This window comes from Benincasa hispida, chromosome 1 (assembly GCF_027475165.1).
Source record: "Benincasa hispida cultivar pf3 chromosome 1, pf3_genome.v1.1, whole genome shotgun sequence".
NCBI lineage: Eukaryota > Viridiplantae > Streptophyta > Magnoliopsida > Cucurbitales > Cucurbitaceae > Benincasa > Benincasa hispida.
In genome coordinates, this window is record NC_143478.1 from 2,196,419 (window position 1) to 2,205,230 (window position 8,812).

Consider the following 8,812-nt stretch of genomic DNA (forward strand, 5'->3'; position numbering starts at 1 on the left):
AAAGTATTTCATTCATCATTTATTACAATTAAAACATTTAATCAAATCATAGTATTGATGTTTTTTCTTATAACTTTCACTATTTTGATTGTTCGATGTGTGTTAGGGTTGAATGAAGTTCTAGTTAAGCTAAGTTCACTTCAAGTTGGATTAAAGGTAATATTTTGATAATTGATTTTTATACATGATAATTTTATCATTATTGAATCGTGAAATTCAATAGTTTGTGTATATAAATTTTACTTTCTAGAATTAAAAAAAAAAAAAAAAAAAGAAAGTTTTTTTTTTCCACACCAAAAGGCAGAGGTGTGTAAAGGATTTAAAAGTAAACTAAGATTCTAATCAATGAGTTATTTATAGATTAAATATCTTGATGGTGGTGGAAATTTAAAAGAAATAAATGGGGGATAAAACAAAAAATAACAATAAATTAATATGAATCTAACCGTTGTACTCCAAACTTTTTTTTTTAATCAAAATGGACAGTTCAACTAGCATATATATTTGTAACGACCCGAGTTCAGGAGAGATACATGAATGAACCGATATCACATCTGAATGAGAGAGATTTTGAGAACATGAAAGTATTGTTAAAAAAGACTTAAAAGAATTAAAAGTTACTATCTAGATCAATAAGACCCACCTTCCTTTTCGGTGGCTTAATCATAAGAACTCCAACGTTAGCTTGGAGCAATCCTATGTTGGGCCATCAGAGGTTGAATCTGAATTCTGAATCTTGGACTTGGGGTGCTACATATTAAATTATACTTAAACATGTGTGTGTGTTTTTTTTTTAATCTTTCATATTTTCAAACTAAACTACAAGAGTTGTCTAATCAATAAGAAATGCATACTTACCCTACATATAAGAAATCAATAGATATTTATTTAAAAACAAATAAATTGTCGGGTTCTTTTTAAATATAAAAAATATTTAAAAATATTTATACTTTATAATAAAAGGTTCCAAAAGAAGCACTTTTTGAAACTTTTTGCTATAAAGTATAAATACTTTTGGGATTTTTTTTATACTTTTGGGATTTTTCTAAATAGTTTTACTAAAAATTGGTAGAAATCTATCACTAATAGATCATAATAGAAATCTATCATGATCTATCACTATTTTTTTATTATTATTTCTCTAAATAGTTTGATATTTTTTATATATGTGAAAACTTTCGTCATTGAATTCACGGAATATAATGTAAAAATTAAATATGGATAATTTTAAAATAAAGTAAAAGGTTAATGTTGGTGATTAGAGATCTCAGGCTGGCTGACTGGTAAGCATTTTCCCTAACTTTTTCTTTTTTTTTTTTTTTTTTGGTTGCTTTGGAGATTGGATAACATTCCAAAAAGAAAAAGGAAAATAGAGAAAAAGAAATGGAATTGAAAGTGAAATGGAGAGGTCGCGTGAATGGCACGCGTGAGTGATGCGCGTGAGAAGAGAAAATTTAGGATTACTGCAAAACCACTTGCGTGAGGGAGAAAAGAGCACATGGATTTTGTCTTCGCAGCTTTTACATGTGGCACCCCCCTCCCCCATCACTACAAACAACCTCTATCTGTCTTACACGTGTCGTATTCTCCTTCTTTCATATTTTTTTAATTAAAAATTGGATCGTGGGTGCTTAATAATGTCTTGTCAATTGAGTTTCTATTTTCTCGTGGATGGGAAATCAAATCTCTCTCTAAGAAGAAAGATTATGTAAATTATTCTCCAACTACGCCTACTCTATTTTATATTGAGTGAACATTTTTTTCAATTTCACTTCTAATTTTCTATAATTTCTTTTAAAATAATGACAAAAATAGAGTTGGAGGAAGTATTTTCAAAAGTAAGTGTTTTGAGAAAGTATTGACAAAATTAGGGTAATGGAATTGTGTATCCGGTACACAATTTCCATGTGGCATACTCGTGTACCCGGTACATGAGTACCATTTAATCCAGTCAGCTGACCACGTTAGCTGACTGGTTGACCGGTCAAGCGAACTCGTGTACCCGGTACACGATTCGCTTATATATATATATTTTTTTTAAAGTTAATTGCTAAACTTAACTTAATTCCTTCATTATTGCTTATAATTGTTTTTTTAATTGTTAAACTTAATTATTAAACTTAATTCTTTCATTATTAAACTTAATTATATATTTAATCTACAATGAAAACATCTTGCACTCTTATTTAAAAAAAAAATACCATGATATTAAAGAATATTTACAATTAGTTCTTTTGAGATTTCCAATGTGAAAATGATACAATGTGGGATTTAAAAACGACCCCCTGGCCCTTACTCCTCATGGGGGTTGTCTTCGTATTCCTCTAAATTAGGTTCACCCCGTTGTTGTTGTCGTCTACGACGAATACGTCTTCGATCGGTGTCAGCAACATTGAGTCGTCTTGTTTGTTGAATAATACTTTCTACGTTGACCAATGTTTGCTGACACGTTGAACTCAATTCTGACAAGTTGTTCTGCACTGAATATTGTTGAACATCGCCGATAAAATTATTCTGTCGAATAAAAAAAATATATTAAACAATATTCATATTATATATATAGAAAATGTGTAATTTTAAATCTCTTACCATGCAGTAATAGTAAACGCCGTTAGGTGAGATAAATCGCCTCGTGATCGAATTATACCAGGAAAAGTAGTCGTCTGATACAGCTGGCCCATCTGTTAATTCTCCTTGTGCACAACGATCACATCGTCCATGCCGGTAGGATAAATACTCCACATGGATTCGACGTCAGTCTTGGTCGTGCTTACCTCTTAAATTGATCTGGTGTAGTTCTAGGAGTGTATAGGACAACGAAGGTATCATTTGTCGCATACCGAACTGTTTAGCACACGATCTGGATAATGTCACTCTACTATATGGAAGCATATAAGAGGGCTAACAGTCAACCAGATGTCTTCACCATCACGACAATAATTAGGTAAGGATGACCAAATCTGTGTGTATGGCGTCCAAATAACCTGACAAAAAATAAATACATAAATAATAAGTATACATATTAAAAAAAAATTAAATATTCATTTATATACATATTTACTACCTGATTGGGCGTCAGCAAGTCGGATATTTTTCTGTACACGAGCAACATATTTGCTGACTGTTCAGACGCAGCTAATACACCACTCCATTTAAAATTATATGCATTGGAAGCCCAACAAAGTTCTCTGTACAACCATGCAAGACATGCACCACCCCATGAGTACGTACCAGCATGCTCGAAATCAGACAATAATAGGAGGAACATGAGATGTACAGGATTAGAAGGACCAGACTCCATTACCTAAAAAGTTCAAATTATATTACATAATAGAATCGATAACATAAAAGATACATAAAAAGTACATAAGAAAATACAATTACATAAAATAAGTTTATTAAATAAATTCATTACATAAATTCATTATAAATACATAAAGAATACAAATACATGAAATATACAATATACTATACACTATAAATCATACACAAAATTATACAACATAAACTATATAATACACTATACATAAACTATACATACATAAACTATACATAAACTATATACTAAATCATACATAAACTATACATAAACTAAGTTTAAAATAAACTCAGCCCAAAAACATGCAAAAACATACATATAAATACAGATCAGCCCAACTAGAGAAAGAAATATACCAAGCAAAATCGGCAGCCAAAAAGGTATAAAAATCGAGCAACAAAACCGCTACAATGGAGGATTCGGTGAGGATCAAATGGAGGACTGAAAATCGAGCAAAATCAAAATTTTGGAAGATTTCGGTGAAATAGAGACCTCGGTGAGGAAAATCAACGAGATTTTGGTAAGTAGAAAGGAGGAATCGATGGTCTAGGTGAGGGAAATCGATTATAAGCGGCGGTGAGGAAGAAGAATGGGTGTTTCGGTGAGGAAGAAGAAGGGTTCGGACAGAGGTTTTAAGGCGTGGAAGTCGTGTACCTGGTACACGATTCCCTCAGTCAAACTTGTATGACTGCCACACCAAACAAGGCATGCCAGATGGCCAGGTACTCGTGTACCCGGTATACGATTTAGGCCTTATTGTGTACCCGGTACACGATTAAGGTGTAATCGTGTACCCGGTACACAATTTAAACACCTATTTTTGGGAATACTTTTCCCCCAACTCTATTTTTGTCATTATTAAAAAAAACATTTTTTTTAAAGAAAAAAAAAATCAAATTTCTAATTGCCTTCTATATTTTAGGAAACATAAAAGGAAATTTACTTTTTTAGTCCTCAAATTTCGAAGAATATGTATATTTAATCCATGAGTTTTCAAAATGTAACTTTTTGTTGGAATGACTTGTCATAAAATTAGCTAAAACTTTTGAAATATCATATTTAATTTAAATTTGAAAACGGTTTTCTATTTAATTTATATATGAAATGTTTTTTTATTTAATTTAGATATGAAATGTTTTTGTATTTAATTTAAGTTTGAAAACGGTTTTCTGTAAATTATTGTCCAGCTACACCTACTCTAATTTATATATTTGATTAGTATATATTATAATATTTCGTAAGTAGCAAATGATATGTGCAATAAGAAAATAATAGTATTATTGTTATTGAATTGTTATCCATACCTTAAATGAGATGCCATTGTGATCCCCTTAAGCATGTCTATTAGCATGAATGGAAATAATATCCCATGTATGCTATTTTGACGAAGTTTATGCACGATTAAATTGTCATGTTTAGTCATTACTTTTAATGAAGTTAAAATGTATTATTATTACTTTTAAATTGAGTGTAGCCCTATAATATTATTTTGACTACTACCTAGCTTGTTTGTAGTATGAAAATATGTAAATTCCATCATTTTTATGTGGAAGCTTGTAGAATTGATGGTAATTTTAGATATTGTCTAAGCATAAAATATGTGAATATTTTATACGAACTTTTTGTGGATATATAAGTTAGAACAACTATCTTCACCAGTATGAGGTTTTTTGGGGTCAAACCCAAAAGCAAAGTCATGAGGGCTTTTGTGAAGATATTTGGAGAGTTGTTATCCCTAATAAATAGTATCCGAGTCATCTCCTAACTTAGCCATGTTAATATAAATCCTCATGCGTCGAACAAAGATGTAATAGAGCCTCAAAAGTAGTCATAGTGTGATCCATGGTTGAACTCTATCGGATAGACATTATACTATGGTTAAAAAGGAGTTACCTAGATAAGAGTTAAATGGATGGATGACTACTTGAGGGGAGGCTCAGTTGGTCCTTTGTTCGACGGGAGGATTGTTGGGAATGCAATCAAAGTCCCACATTGATTAGATAAGGAGATGATCATTGGTACATAGGTTTACATATATAATTTCAATTGATTTGAAGTAGAAAATGAAAACTGATCTTCATGGATTTAGTAGAATTTCTTAAAGGAAATATAGTCATAATTGCATTTCTATAATACATCAAATAGATGTAAATAAGTCATTTCTCAATGATGACCTAAAAGATTTAGGAGAAGCCGATGTAATATTTGGTGTTAAGATTAGAAAAACTATGACCTTAAGAAAAATAAGGAAGATAGTGTTTCTCAATCTGAATATGCAAAGATTATAGGAAATGTTATACTTTTTATGAACTATAATAGACCTGTTATTGCATATGTTGTAAGAAGATTGCGTATATAAATGCATAATCCTGATAAAGATTATTTGATTGCTTTTCGTCATTTATTAAGGGATCTTAAGAGTACGATAGATTATTGTTTGCATTTTAATAATTTGATATCATATTAGAAAAGATGTATGCAAATTGGGTAACATAGAATGACGAAATCAGCTTTACTAATGGATATGTGTTTTTAATAGGAGATGTATCGTTGTGGGGGGGCATCACTATGAGTGGCTTAGAAGCCTACTAGGAGATGTACCATTGTGGTGGGGGGGGGGGGGGGGGGGGGGGGGGGGGGGGGGGGTTGTCCTAGTATATCTTTATAGTGATTCACTAGGTGCTATAGGTATTGCCAAGAACAATGTGTATAATGGCAAAAGAAGGCATATTCACTTGAGATATGGAACTGTGAAACAATTCTTAAATGAGGGATTATCTCCTTGGAATATATGTAAGGTTTGAGTGGAATTTAGTGGATCCTCTCAATAAATGCCTAATAAGGAGAGTAATTATAGAATTTTCAACAAGTATGGGACTCAAATTAATATAATGGTCCATAATCCTTTATTGGTCTATTGCAATAGACTTAATGATCCATAACCTTTTATTTGGGTGGTCCTAGTACAAGTTTGATAGATAGAACTAAAACCTTTAAATTCCATAACCCTTTCTTTAGGTGATCTTGATATGGACTTGATGGAAAGTTGTAACTTCTTCATTGCTCGGTCTTTTAGTAGTTTATCTTTGACAAACTTGATGAAGTAAAATCCTGATATGAACTAGATGTGAAGTCTTTATAGCTCAACTTTTGAGTGGTATATAGCGGTAGACTTGATGAAGCAATAAACGTGAATGTAAAGGAGTAGTCGCCTTCTATGAAAAAGTTTAAAGGTATTTTTAGAGCTTTCATGTTGACCCAAGGTTCTATGTGCATGGCCTTAAATAACATGTCTTTATCGTGGAATCAATGAAAATTTGAGGAATACAACATGTAGTGGGGGTCTCGACTACAGTTATTGAAAGTTCAAAAGGTAACTCACTCTCTTTAACAAAGGTGTTGCCTATTTTATTTAAGGTTGGCAACAGGGCCGGGGCGGGGCGGGGGAGGGTCCTCCGTCCCCGGCCCCGTGGGGGAAATTCCCCCCATCCCCGCCCCCGTCCCCGCCATTTGAAGATCGGGACGGGGGCGGGGATTCCCCGCGGGCCCCATTCCTCATTTTCCCGCGGGGAATCCCCTATTAGATCCCCACGGGGATTTTCCATTTTTTTCTTTTAATTTTTTAAGTTTGAGCTTGACTTTTGGGCTTAAATTTAGAATTTACATATTCAATATTGGACTTACAATATAAATCTATAGTATACATTATAAACATACATTAAATAAGTTATTTTATATATTATAAATATATATTTATAAAATATTAAAAATATAACTATATAAATTCGGGGTTGGGGTCGGGGACGGGGCGGGGATACCATCCCCGTCCCCGAACGGGGCCCCAAAAAGATTTTCCGATTTGATCCCATCCCCGGTCAAATCGGGGATTTCGGGGCGGGGACCGTGGAGAATTTTGCCAACCCTAATTTTACTATGCATCAATTCAAATAATCAAAATATTGATGTTTAAGTTTATTCTCTTATATTTGCTCAAATAAATCACTTATTGTTTTTTTAATTGCTAGTCATTCGTGGGGGATTGTTGGGAATGACTAGTCAATTAATCATTTGTTGAATAACTTATCATAAAATTAGCCAAAGATTTTTAAATGTATTTTCATATTTAATCTAAATTTGAAACGGTTTTTTGTATTAAATTTAGATATGATACATTTACCTATTTAATTTTAGATATGAAACGCTTTTTTATATAATTTAGAAACAATGTTTTTGTTGGATTCTTTTATATATATATATATATATATAAAGGAAAATGGTTGTTTTAGTTCTTGAGGTGAAATTTGAATTTTGGCTTATATCTCTCTATTTTAGTAATTTAATTATGAGCAAGTTTTTTCACTCGATTCCAATCCTTCTTTGATGAGTGCCTGTCTGAGAAGGGTGTTGTGTTAACCTTGGAAAGCTACCAACTTCTAGCGATTTAGCTTCGAGGTCACGCCAATTTTGTTTTCAAGGCAATGCTTTCCATGGCACAATGATTGAGATCCTGAATTGATTTTTTTCAATTCTCCATTTTTAACACTTTTCAATCATCAAATTTATATTTTATCTCTAAGTTTTCATAATACACATTTGTAGTCCATGGATTAATTTATGTTTTACTAGTTTATTTCTATGTGCGATGCACGTGTTATAAACTTCTAAAATATAACATCTTTTTGTAGAAGTAACATATGATTTTAGTCAATATTGTTCATTATATTGTTCATGTTTTTGAATTATTTTAATATTTTTAATAACAAATTAGAAGATAAAAATCTTAAATCTAAAACCTAATTGGAGATGTTTCAATGTTACTTTCTTTGTGTTAATCTTAATCCTCTTTGGTGGGAAGTTTTGGATCATCTATTTTTCATTGCTTCTTTAATAAGAAAGTTTGGTGTTCTCTTCTATAAATGTATGCCCTTTGAGATTCTTCTCATGCTTTTTGTGGTCGCTTGTTTGAGAGGAAAGCAACGATGCTATACACAAATGTTTAGGTGAACTATTTCTTTAGTTGAAATGCAACCATCAAATTTTCCGAGAAAAGTGATTAGATAATTAAATCCTCATTTAGTTTTTAGTTTTTATTTTTAAAAATTGACCATATAAATATCAATTTCATCTATTGGTTTTGATATTTTGCTGTCCTTGAGAATATCTTTGAAATTGCAACCAAAATTTAAAAACTAAATTTACTTTCAAAAACGTGTTTTTGTTTTTAAAAATTGGCTGAAAATTCAAATGTTTACATGGGAAACTGAAAACATGAGTAAGAAATTAGGAGAAAACATATAATTTTCAAAAATAAAAAACTAAAAATGAATAGGTCATGGACCTATTGAATTTTATTCTAATAGGACCTTAAATAACTCATGAAATATAAAATTGAATTTGATGTCTAATAGGACCTTAAATTTTAAATTTAGTGTCTATTAAGTTCATGAATTTTAAAAATGAATAGGTCGTGGTCCTATTGCAACAAAATTGAAA

The 8,812-nt window shown here is 31.5% G+C and overlaps 1 long non-coding RNA gene across 1 annotated transcript; it reads right to left on the reverse strand.

The window, feature by feature from the left end:
- Positions 1–2,188: 2,188 nt before the first annotated feature.
- LOC120092070 (uncharacterized) lies at positions 2,189–5,941 on the reverse strand. Its single transcript, XR_005485901.2, has 3 exons — positions 3,065–5,941; positions 2,590–2,984; positions 2,189–2,514 (listed from the first exon to the last, which is right to left on the reverse strand). It is a non-coding gene; the product is annotated as an uncharacterized LOC120092070 (long non-coding RNA).
- Positions 5,942–8,812: the final 2,871 nt, after the last annotated feature.